This window comes from Salvelinus alpinus, chromosome 14 (genome assembly GCF_045679555.1).
Source record: "Salvelinus alpinus chromosome 14, SLU_Salpinus.1, whole genome shotgun sequence".
NCBI classification, from domain to species: Eukaryota; Metazoa; Chordata; class Actinopteri; order Salmoniformes; family Salmonidae; genus Salvelinus; species Salvelinus alpinus.
The window spans coordinates 50144371-50157664 of NC_092099.1; the positions used below are offsets into that span (position 1 = coordinate 50144371).

General features: G+C 50.7%; 1 pseudogene; it reads left to right on the forward strand.

The window, feature by feature from the left end:
• LOC139538272 (kinesin heavy chain-like) overlaps positions 1 to 13294 on the forward strand; it is a 40123-nt pseudogene that overhangs the window by 8896 nt on the left and 17933 nt on the right.

The window sequence follows — 13294 nt, forward strand, 5'->3', positions numbered from 1 at the left end:
TTAGTTCCTCAGAACTGAAACTATTACCTCACGTAGCAACAGCACAGGGTATCTTTATGTGTCTTCCATTGATGATGTCCTCCTGGGGCAGGCACTAAGACGCAGATTGCTTTCCGGATAAACATAGGAACCGGTAAACCATAGGAAGTATCAGAGCATTTAAAATGTTTTATTGCAAAATGACAACATTCTCGCGTGGAAGAATACCTGGACAGGTTCTTCGTGAGTATTGACTCTACCAAACTTAGTTTGAAGCGTTGTTTAAGAAGTTTCGTTTTGCAGTGCAGGTTTGCTAACATCGGTTCAGGTGTTTCCATTCAATAAATCTGACTGTAGCCAGAAGTAAATAATGGATTATTGTGGATTCTGTCACCATGGGCCTTAAGACACAACTCAAGGTAAGGGTAATTTAACACAAATATATATTTTGCATGAACTATCCCTTTAAGATGATTACCTCAGTCATAATCCTAACATGATTTCAAAAGCGAGTTTTAGACGATTAAATGTAGTGTTGCGGAAACATGTTTTTTACAGGCGGATCGAAATTGTGCTGTGGTTACTCAGGCGGCAGACACTTGAGATTGTCAAACATGTTTGCTTCATTTAAGGGAGGTGCCAGTCAGTATGCATATACAATAAATCACCGACAGACTTTTCAGCAAAAATCTCTGTCATGCTTGTGTTGCGGAAGAAAATGTCTGGTTCTCCTTGAATGGGAACAATCCCAACAGTCCTTCCCTCCTGCTGTGTCTTCCTTCCTGGCATACCTTTATTTAGGCTGACTGCCTATGCCAGACGGCACGCCAAAATAGCAGCGAGGTGTTACGCCGCCATGGTTCACATGATGTGCCACCATGCGATTACACATACACACAATAGCCTCCCATTCAGCTGCAGCCGTTGCCCTGGAAACAGCCCAGAGAGCCTTCAGCAAGCCCCAGGATGAAATTGGAAAACATTTATTCCATTATTCCTCAGCAGCTAATGGAAGGGCGGGGAAGCGATGGTGGCAGTATGATTAGCTTCAACGCTGCCAGCCTGACCAGAATGTAAAACTATCCTTGTTATGTGCTTAATCTATGGTGCTATTATACATCTCCCTATCCTCGTCTACCTCGCCAGCATCATATTACCATATGAATGGCATCAGCCCTGAGGCGAATGACAGACTGTGATAGTCCATTACATTTTTATTGTCAAGTCAATATCATTTTTATTATGTTTGGGCTGGATAAGGAGAGGTAAGACTGAATGAAATTGAGGTGGGGGATGAGGGGACTAAAGTAAAGGAAGTTCAGGCTGGCAAAGGAGCTTGTAATGAAACCCCCTTGAGGTAGCATGTATATTTCTTATCAATATGAGGACCCAGGCCTTATGAAAGCTAAGAGGGATAAGGCCTTTGTTTGAGGAGAGTGCTTTTTCCCTCTGTAATGAACCTGTATTGCTACTTGCCATTTCAACTTCTGGGAATGCTAAGTGCTGTAGTGTATCTTGTTTATTTGACCAGGAGTGTTTTTTCCAGGGCAAGCTACATGACTCTCAGCAGATGGGTATTATCCCCGTATCAGCAGGGACGTCTTTGACCACATCTACTCCATGGACGAGAACCTGGAGTTCCACATCAAGGTAACAGACACACCATGGCCCCTCTGGAACCCTGGCTAGGTTCCACATTAAGGTAACAGACACACCATGGCCCCTCTGGAACCCTGGCTAGGTTCCACATCAAGGTAACAGACACACCATGGCCCCTCTGGAACCCTGGCTAGGTTCCACATCAAGGTAACAGACACACCATGGCCCCTCTGGAACCCTGGCTAGGTTCCACATTAAGGTAACAGACACACCATGGCCCCTCTGGAACCCTGGCTAGGTTCCACATTAAGGTAACAGACACACCATGGCCCCTCCGTAACCTGGGCTAGGTGCTCAGTGTCCATGTAATTTAGATTAGCTTGCCTTCAGAGCAAATAGTCTATGTTAAGATATCATTTTGCAGGATTTGTCAATATATGGGAATGTATATTAAGATGTTATGAAAGTGTAAGTGCAGTGTATTATGTGTACCATATACAATGTGAATGGAACAGGTGCTGTGGTGGCTGAGGGATAGTCCAATGCTCTTTGCTGTGCTAATGTTAGTGACAGGACCCACAGAGCCAGATGTCCACTATGGTGCTAGCTCCTCTGGGGTAGGTTACATGTACCATATGGTTACTGCAGTGACACATCCAACTGGTGACTGTGGGGCTGTGTGGTCCTCTAGTAACCCAAATGGAAGGTCACAACACAAAAGCCTAGGAACCAGAGTGCTCATCTGTTAGAATAGTGGGTACTTCACCAAGGACAAGACTGGCACAGGAGTAATGCTGTCATAGTCCTGTTTATTAACGTTTTTTTATATGCAGTGTGTGATATACACTACATGACCAAAAGTATGTAGACACCTGCTTGTCGAACATCACATTCCAAAATCATGGGCATTAATATGGAGCTGGTCCCCGCTTTGCTGCTATGACAGCTTCCACTCTTCTTTGAAGGCTAGTGTTGGAACATTGCTGCGGGGACTTGCTTCCATTCAGCTATAAGAGCATTAGTAAGGTTGGGCACTGATGTTGGGTGATTTGGCCTGGCTCGCAGTCGGAGTTCCAATTCATCCCAAAGGTCTTCGATGGGGTTGAGGTCAGGGCTCTGCAGGCCAGTAAAGTTCTTCCACACCAATCTCAACAAATCATTTCTGTATGGACCTCGCTTTGTGCAGTGGGGCATTGTCATGCTGAATCAGGAAAGGGCCTTCCCCACAAAGTTGGAAGCACAGAATCATCTAGAATGTCATTGTCTGCTGTGGCTTTAAGAATTCCCTTCACTGGAACTAAGGGGCGTGGCCCGAACCATGAAAAACAGCCCCAGAACATTATTCCTCCTCCACCAAACTTTACAGTTGGCACTATGCATTCAGGCAGGTAGCGTTCTCCTGGCATCCGCCAAATCCACATTCATCCGTCAGAGTGCCAGATGGTGAAGCATGATTCATCACTCCAGAGAACGCGTTTCCACTGCTCCTAGACGTTTCCACTTCACAATAACAGAACTTACAGTTCACCGGGGCAGCTCTAGCAGGGCAGAAATTTGAAGAACTTATTTGTTGGAAAGATGACAGTGCCACGTTGAAAGTCACTGAGCTCTTCAAAGAAAAATAATTCAGTAAGGCCATTCTACTGACAATGTTTGTCTATGGAGATTGCATGGCGGTGTGCTCGATTTTATACACCTGTCAGCAACAGCCGAATCCACTCATTTGAAGGGTTGTCCACATACTTTTATATAAACTGCTCAAAAAAATAAAGGGAACACTTAAACAACACAATGTAACTCCAAGTCAATCACACTTCTGTGAAATCAAACTGTCCACTTAGGAAGCAACACTGATTGACAATAAATTTCACATGCTGTTGTGCAAATGGAATAGACAAAAGGTGGAAATGATAGGCAATTAGCAAGACACCCCCAATAAAGGAGTGGTTCTGCAGGTGGTGACCACAGACCACTTCTCAGTTCCTATGCTTCCTGGCTGATGTTTTGGTCACTTTTGAATGCTGGAAGGTGCTTTCACTCTAGTGGTAGCATGAGACGGAGTCTACAACCCACACAAGTGGCTCAGGTAGTGCAGCTCATCCAGGATGGCACATCAATGCGAGCTGTGGCAAGAAGGTTTGCTGTGTCTGTCAGTGTAGTGTCCAGAGCATGGAGGCGCTACCAGGAGACAGGCCAGTACATCAGGAGACGTGGAGGAGGCCGTAGGAGGGCAACAACCCAGCAGCAGGACCGCTACCTCCGCCTTTGTGCAAGGAGGAGCACTGCCAGAGCCCTGCAAAATGACCTCCAGCAGGCCACAAATGTGCATGTGTCTGCTCAAACGGTCAGAAACAGACTCCATGAGGGTGGTATGAGGGCCCGACGTCCACAGGTGGGGGTTGTGTTTACAGCCCAACACCGTGCAGGACGTTTGGCATTTGCCAGAGAACACCAAGATTGGCAAATTCGCCACTGGCGCCCTGTGCTCTTCACAGATGAAAGCAGGTTCACACTGAGCACATGAGCACATGTGACAGACGTGACAGTCTGGAGACGCCGTGGAGAACGTTCTGCTGCCTGCAACATCCTCCAGCATGACCGGTTTGGCGGTAGGTCAGTCATGGTGTGGGGTGGCATTTCTTTGTGGGGCCGCACAGCCCTCCATGTGCTCGCCAGAGGTAGCCTGACTGCCATTAGGTACCGAGATGAGATCCTCAGAGCCCTTGTGAGACCATATGCTGACACATGCACATTTGTGGCCTGCTGGAGGTCATTATAGACACGCCTATAATTTCCACCTTTTGTCTATTCCATTTGCACAACAGCATGTGAAATTTATTGTCAATCAGTGTTGCTTCCTAAGTGGACAGTTTGATTTCACAGAAGTGTGATTGACTTGGAGTTACATTGTGTTGTTTAAGTGTTCCCTTTATTTTTTTGAGCAGTGTATATATAGTGTATCTCCAATTTGCATTGCAAAATAATGTATAATAATGCAAACAGATTGTTGATTCAGGGAAACAGGGTGACACTGTTTACCCCTTCCACATGTGAAGACCATTATGGTCAGAGTTCTCCATTGTGGAGGCTACACTCTTACAAAAAACAGTTCCAAAAGGGTTATTTGGCTGTCCCCATAGGATAACCCTTTTTGGTTCTACATTTAACTTTAAAGGGTTCGACCTGGAACCAAAAGGGAGGGAGTGTGGAGAGAGATGGAATGCCACATAACATTCTAGCTGTGTCACCCACCAGAGCATACTGCATTAGCTGATGGTGCAGATGGACGGACTGTTGCCACAGTTACCCATCATTTCTGACTGAAAGTGTCTTTTTGCTCTCTCTCTCTCTGGGTGAGCTCAGCTAAAATAACACATTCAGACACTGCATTGTAGATTAGACACAGCTACAGACACAGAAACAGCTACAGACACAGAAACAGCTACAGATATAGACACAGCTACATACAGACACAGCTATAGACACCGGCACAGCTACAGACATCGACCCAACGACAGACACAGCTACAGACACGACACAGCTACATATACAGACACAGCTACATAGACAGACACAGCAACAGACACCGACATAGCTACAGACAACGACACAACTACAGCTACAGACACCGGCACAGCTACAGACACCGACACAGCTACCGACACAGCTACAGACACCGACACAGCTACAGACACCGACACAGCTACAGACACCGACACAGCTACAGACACCGACACCGACACAGCCACAGACACCGACACAGCTACAGCTACCGACACAGCTACAGACACCGACACAGCTACAGACACCGACACCGACACAGCCACAGACACCGACACAGCTACAGACACCGACACAGCTACAGACACCGACACAGCTACAGACACAGACACAGCTACAGACACCGACACAGCTACAGACACCGACACAGCTACAGACACCGACACAGACTCCGACACAGACACCGACACAGCTACAGACACAGCTACAGACACAGCTACAGACACCGACACAGCTACAGACGCCAGCACAGCCACAGACACTGCTACATAAACAACTACAGACACAGCCACATACACAGGCACCGCTACAGACAAAGCCACAGACACTGCTACAGACACAACTACAAACACAGGCACATCTACATACACAGCTACAGCTACATACACAGACACAGTTACAGACACAGCAGCATACACATATAGTTACAGACACAACTACATACACCACTACAGACAGACACAGCTACATACACAGACACATACCCAGCTACAGACACCGCCACATACACATCAACAGACACATACACATTTACCTACACAGCAACAGACACAGCTACAGGCACAGACACCGCCACATACACCAATGCAGCTACAGACACCACTACAGACACTGACACAGTTACATACACAGCTACAGCTGCAGACACAGCTGCATACACAGACACAGTTACAGACAAAGCTACAGACACAGCTACATACACATATAGTTAGACACGCTACATACACAGACACAGTTACAGACACAGCTACATACACAGACACAGCTACAGACATCGACACAGCAAGAGCGACAGACACAGCTACATACACAGCTACAGACACAGCTACATACAGAGACACCGCTACAGACACCGACACCGCGACAGACACTCCTCCCCACTCTCTCTGTCCTCCTGTAACTCTACCTCCCCCTCCTCCCCACTGTCTCTGTCCTCTCGTAACTCTTCCTCCCCACTGTCTCTGTCCTCTCGTAACTCTACCTCCCCCCTCCTCCCCACTGTCTCTGTCCTCTCGTAACTCTACCTCCACCCTTCTCCCCACTCTCTCTGTCCTCTCGTAACTCTACCTCCCCCTCCTCCCCACTGTCTCTGTCCTCTCGTAACTCTACCTCCACCCTCCTCCCCACTCTCTCTGTCCTCTCGTAACTCTACCTCCCCCCTTCTCCCCACTGTCTCTGTCCTCTCGTAACTCTACCTCCACCCTCCTCCCCACTCTCTCTGTCCTCTCGTAACTCTACCTCCCCCTCCTCCCCACTGTCTCTGTCCTCTCGTAACTCTACCTCCCCCCTACCTCCCCACTGTCTCTGTCCTCTCGTAACTCTACCTCCACCCTCCTCCCCACTCTCTCTGTCCTCTCGTAACTCTACCTCCCCCCTTCTCCCCACTGTCTCTGTCCTCTCGTAACTCTACCTCCACCCTCCTCCCCACTCTCTCTGTCCTCTCGTAACTCTTCCTCCCCACTCTCTCTGTCCTCTCGTAACTCTACCTCTCCCCTCCTCCCCACTCTCTCTGTCCTCTCGTAACTCTACCTCCCCCTCCTCCCCACTGTCTCTGTCCTCTCGTAACTCTACCTCCACCCTCCTCCCCACTCTCTCTGTCCTCTCGTAACTCTTCCTCCCCACTCTCTCTGTCCTCTCGTAACTCTACCTCCCCCCTCCTTCCCGATCGCTTTGTCCTCTCGTAACTCTTCCTCCCCACTCTCTCTGTCCTCCTGTAACTCTACCTCCCCCTCCTCCCCACTGTCTCTGTCCTCTCGTAACTCTTCCTCCCCACTCTCTCTGTCCTCTCGTAACTCTTCCTCCCCACTCTCTCTGTCCTCTCGTAACTCTACCTCCCCCCTCCTCCCCACTCTCTCTGTCCTCTCGTAACTCTACCTCCCCCCTCCTCCCCACTCTCTCTGTCCTCTCGTAACTCTACCTCCCCCCTCCTCCCCACTCTCTCTGTCCTCTCGTAACTCTTCCTCCCCATTCTCTCTGTCCTCTCGTAACTCTACCTCCCCCCTCCTCCCCACTCTCTCTGTCCTCTCGTAACTCTACCTCCCCCCTCCTCCCCACTGTCTCTGTCCTCTCGTAACTCTACCTCCCCCCTACCTCCCCACTGTCTCTGTCCTCTCGTAACTCTTCCTCCCCACTCCTCCCCACTCTCTCTGTCCTCTCGTAACTCTACCTCCCCCCTACCTCCCCACTGTCTCTGTCCTCTCGTAACTCTACCTCCCCCCTACCTCCCCACTGTCTCTGTCCTCTCGTAACTCTACCTCCCCCTCCTCCCCACTGTCTCTGTCCTCTCGTAACTCTTCCTCCCCACTCTCTCTGTCCTCTCGTAACTCTTCCTCCCCACTGTCTCTGTCCTCTCGTAACTCTACCTCCACCCTTCTCCCCACTCTCTCTGTCCTCTCGTAACTCTTCCTCCCCACTCTCTCTGTCCTCTCGTAACTCTACCTCCCCCTCCTCCCCACTCTCTCTGTCCTCTCGTAACTCTACCTCCCCCCTCCTCCCCACTCTCTCTGTCCTCTCGTAACTCTTCCTCCCCACTCTCTCTGTACTCTCGTAACTCTACCTCCCCACTCTCTCTGTCCTCTCGTAACTCTACCTCCCCCTTCCTCCCCACTCGCTTTGTCCTCTCGTAACTCTTCCTCCCCACTCTCTCTGTACTCTCGTAACTCTACCTCCCCACTGTCTCTGTACTCTCGTAACTCTTCCTCCCCCTTCCTCCCCACTCGCTTTGTCCTCTCGTAACTCTTCCTCCCCACTGTCTCTGTCCTCTCGTAACTCTACCTCCCCACTCTCTCTGTCCTCTCGTAACTCTACCTCCCCCCTCCTCCCCACTCGCTTTGTCCTCTCGTAACTCTTCCTCCCCACTCTCTCTGTCCTCTCGTAACTCTACCTCCCCACTCTCTCTGTCCTCTCGTAACTCTACCTCCACCCTCCTCCCCACTCTCTCTGTCCTCTCGTAACTCTACCTCCCCCCTTCTCCCCACTGTCTCTGTCCTCTCGTAACTCTACCTCCACCCTCCTCCCCACTCTCTCTGTCCTCTCGTAACTCTACCTCCCCCTCCTCCCCACTGTCTCTGTCCTCTCGTAACTCTACCTCCCCCCTACCTCCCCACTGTCTCTGTCCTCTCGTAACTCTACCTCCACCCTCCTCCCCACTCTCTCTGTCCTCTCGTAACTCTACCTCCCCCCTTCTCCCCACTGTCTCTGTCCTCTCGTAACTCTACCTCCACCCTCCTCCCCACTCTCTCTGTCCTCTCGTAACTCTTCCTCCCCACTCTCTCTGTCCTCTCGTAACTCTACCTCTCCCCTCCTCCCCACTCTCTCTGTCCTCTCGTAACTCTACCTCCCCCTCCTCCCCACTGTCTCTGTCCTCTCGTAACTCTACCTCCACCCTCCTCCCCACTCTCTCTGTCCTCTCGTAACTCTTCCTCCCCACTCTCTCTGTCCTCTCGTAACTCTACCTCCCCCCTCCTTCCCGATCGCTTTGTCCTCTCGTAACTCTTCCTCCCCACTCTCTCTGTCCTCCTGTAACTCTACCTCCCCCTCCTCCCCACTGTCTCTGTCCTCTCGTAACTCTTCCTCCCCACTCTCTCTGTCCTCTCGTAACTCTTCCTCCCCACTCTCTCTGTCCTCTCGTAACTCTACCTCCCCCCTCCTCCCCACTCTCTCTGTCCTCTCGTAACTCTACCTCCCCCCTCCTCCCCACTCTCTCTGTCCTCTCGTAACTCTACCTCCCCCCTCCTCCCCACTCTCTCTGTCCTCTCGTAACTCTTCCTCCCCATTCTCTCTGTCCTCTCGTAACTCTACCTCCCCCCTCCTCCCCACTCTCTCTGTCCTCTCGTAACTCTACCTCCCCCCTCCTCCCCACTGTCTCTGTCCTCTCGTAACTCTACCTCCCCCCTACCTCCCCACTGTCTCTGTCCTCTCGTAACTCTTCCTCCCCACTCCTCCCCACTCTCTCTGTCCTCTCGTAACTCTACCTCCCCCCTACCTCCCCACTGTCTCTGTCCTCTCGTAACTCTACCTCCCCCCTACCTCCCCACTGTCTCTGTCCTCTCGTAACTCTACCTCCCCCTCCTCCCCACTGTCTCTGTCCTCTCGTAACTCTTCCTCCCCACTCTCTCTGTCCTCTCGTAACTCTTCCTCCCCACTGTCTCTGTCCTCTCGTAACTCTACCTCCACCCTTCTCCCCACTCTCTCTGTCCTCTCGTAACTCTTCCTCCCCACTCTCTCTGTCCTCTCGTAACTCTACCTCCCCCTCCTCCCCACTCTCTCTGTCCTCTCGTAACTCTACCTCCCCCCTCCTCCCCACTCTCTCTGTCCTCTCGTAACTCTTCCTCCCCACTCTCTCTGTACTCTCGTAACTCTACCTCCCCACTCTCTCTGTCCTCTCGTAACTCTACCTCCCCCTTCCTCCCCACTCGCTTTGTCCTCTCGTAACTCTTCCTCCCCACTCTCTCTGTACTCTCGTAACTCTACCTCCCCACTGTCTCTGTACTCTCGTAACTCTTCCTCCCCCTTCCTCCCCACTCGCTTTGTCCTCTCGTAACTCTTCCTCCCCACTGTCTCTGTCCTCTCGTAACTCTACCTCCCCACTCTCTCTGTCCTCTCGTAACTCTACCTCCCCCCTCCTCCCCACTCGCTTTGTCCTCTCGTAACTCTTCCTCCCCACTCTCTCTGTCCTCTCGTAACTCTTCCTCCCCACTCTCTCTGTCCTCTCGTAACTCTACCTCCCCACTCTCTCTGTCCTCTCGTAACTCTTCCTCCCCACTCTCTCTGTCCTCTCGTAACTCTACCTCCCCCCTCCTCCCCACTCTCTCTGTCCTCTCGTAACTCTACCTCCACCCTCCTCCCCACTCTCTCTGTCCTCTCGTAACTCTACCTCCCCCCTCCTCCCCACTCTCTCTGTCCTCTCGTAACTCTACCTCCCCCTCCTCCCCACTGTCTCTGTCCTCTCGTAACTCTACCTCCACCCTCCTCCCCACTCTCTCTGTCCTCTCGTAACTCTTCCTCCCCACTCTCTCTGTCCTCTCGTAACTCTACCTCCCCCCTCCTTCCCGATCGCTTTGTCCTCTCGTAACTCTTCCTCCCCACTCTCTCTGTCCTCCTGTAACTCTACCTCCCCCTCCTCCCCACTGTCTCTGTCCTCTCGTAACTCTTCCTCCCCACTCTCTCTGTCCTCTCGTAACTCTTCCTCCCCACTCTCTCTGTCCTCTCGTAACTCTACCTCCCCCCTCCTCCCCACTCTCTCTGTCCTCTCGTAACTCTACCTCCCCCCTCCTCCCCACTCTCTCTGTCCTCTCGTAACTCTTCCTCCCCACTCTCTCTGTCCTCTCGTAACTCTACCTCCCCCCTCCTCCCCACTCTCTCTGTCCTCTCGTAACTCTACCTCCCCCCTCCTCCCCACTGTCTCTGTCCTCTCGTAACTCTACCTCCTCCCTACCTCCCCACTGTCTCTGTCCTCTCGTAACTCTTCCTCCCCACTCCTCCCCACTCTCTCTGTCCTCTCGTAACTCTACCTCCCCCCTACCTCCCCACTCTCTCTGTCCTCTCGTAACTCTACCTCCCCCCTCCTCCCCACTCTCTCTGTCCTCTCGTAACTCTACCTCCCCCCTCCTCCCCACTCTCTCTGTCCTCTCGTAACTCTACCTCCCCCCTACCTCCCCACTGTCTCTGTCCTCTCGTAACTCTACCTCCCCCTCCTCCCCACTGTCTCTGTCCTCTCGTAACTCTTCCTCCCCACTCTCTCTGTCCTCTCGTAACTCTACCTCCCCCTCCTCCCCACTCTCTCTGTCCTCTCGTAACTCTACCTCCCCCCTCCTCCCCACTCTCTCTGTCCTCTCGTAACTCTTCCTCCCCACTCTCTCTGTACTCTCGTAACTCTACCTCCCCACTCTCTCTGTCCTCTCGTAACTCTACCTCCCCCCTCCTCCCCACTCGCTTTGTCCTCTGTACTCTCGTAACTCTACCTCCCCACTGTCTCTGTACTCTCGTAACTCTTCCTCCCCCTTCCTCCCCACTCGCTTTGTCCTCTCGTAACTCTTCCTCCCCACTGTCTCTGTCCTCTCGTAACTCTACCTCCCCACTCTCTCTGTCCTCTCGTAACTCTACCTCCCCCCTCCTCCCCACTCGCTTTGTCCTCTCGTAACTCTTCCTCCCCACTCTCTCTGTCCTCTCGTAACTCTTCCTCCCCACTCTCTCTGTCCTCTCGTAACTCTACCTCCCCACTCTCTCTGTCCTCTCGTAACTCTTCCTCCCCACTCTCTCTGTCCTCTCGTAACTCTACCTCCCCCCTCCTCCCCACTCTCTCTGTCCTCTCGTAACTCTACCTCCCCACTCTCTCTGTCCTCTCGTAACTCTTCCTCCCCACTCTCTCTGTCCTCTCGTAACTCTACCTCCCCACTCTCTCTGTCCTCTCGTAACTCTTCCTCCCCACTCTCTCTGTCCTCTCGTAACTCTTCCTCCCCACTCTCTCTGTCCTCTCGTAACTCTTCCTCCCCACTCTCTCTGTCCTCTCGTAACTCTACCTCCCCCTCCTCCCCACTCTCTTTGTCCTCTCGTAACTCTACCTCCCCCTCCTCCCCACTCTCTCTGTCCTCTCGTAACTCTACCTCCCCCTCCTCCCCACTCTCTCTGTCCTCTCGTAACTCTACCTCCACCCTTCTCCCCACAACCCCATCCCTCGCTTTCCTGTCTTATCTCAGGGTCTACATGAGAGCTGCCCAGCACAGCCTCAGCCCTCCTTTCTGCTCTGAGACGATTATGTGTGGTGTTGATTATTTCAGAGTGTGGTGGTGTTTGGCTGGTCGACACGGTCGGAGGTTATTAGGGATAGGCCCCTTTTTTTCCAATTTTCGCCATATCTAACTTCCTGTAGCTCAGGACCTGAAGCGACGATATGCATATTCTTGGTACTATTTGAAAGGAAACACTTTGAAGTTTGTGGAAATGTGAATGTAGGAGAATATAACACATTAGATCTGGTAGAAGAAAATACAAAGAAAAAACCAACCGGCCTTTTTCTACCACCATCTTTGAAATGCAAGAGAAAGGTCATAGTTATAGCCATCACTCTGGTTGTAATTCCGACAGTGTCCACAAGATGGCAGCAATGTATGTGCAAAGTTTCAGATGGATAACTTGAAAAATTTGTGAACAAGAATATTAAGTCCCCAGGTACATTTGGGCAAATCATGAAGTGGACATTCACATTCATATTCCATTTTTCTGCAAGAATATCGTCAAATCTGTATACTTGGACTTTGATTTAGCTTTTACAGTATTAATAGCCATATTATAAGTTCAACATTTGCAAAACAACCAGTTTTCATAACTCCATAACTCTGAATATTCTTATACGTTGTGTCCAAAAGGAAAAGGCCTGATGTCGCAAAAGGTTAGCGCCTACATTTTGCGACCGAGACGGGGTTTTCGGCTATCTAGCTAGCTTTGTTTGACCCCGATTGGTGCTTATTTGACAAAAATACAGTCCTTCAAGTGATGGCCACCTGCGTCATCTGCGTGCCATGAAGGCGTCGCTCTCTGACCAAATATGGTGTCCTATAGGATATACTACAACCCTAATGAAATAGTGAAGTCTTGTTACCTTCTAGGATCTCTGAGGAATAGAGACGAACGTGATTTGACTCGTTCAAACAACATTTAGGGTGCGATTTTTCCAGATTCCTTTTTTTGCAAATTGAACGAGTGGAAATACAAAATCGATCGTGCACGCTATATGGACCTTTTTAGGATATAAAAAATGATTTTATCTAACAAAACGACACTTCATGTTATCTCTGGGACCCTTTGGATGATAAATCAGAGCAAGATTTCAGAATGTAAGTACACATTTCACCTTAATAGAGGTGAATTTATCAAACCTATCGCGTTGAAAAAAAGTGTTTTGTTGTTAGGAGCTCTCCTCAAAAAATAACATGTC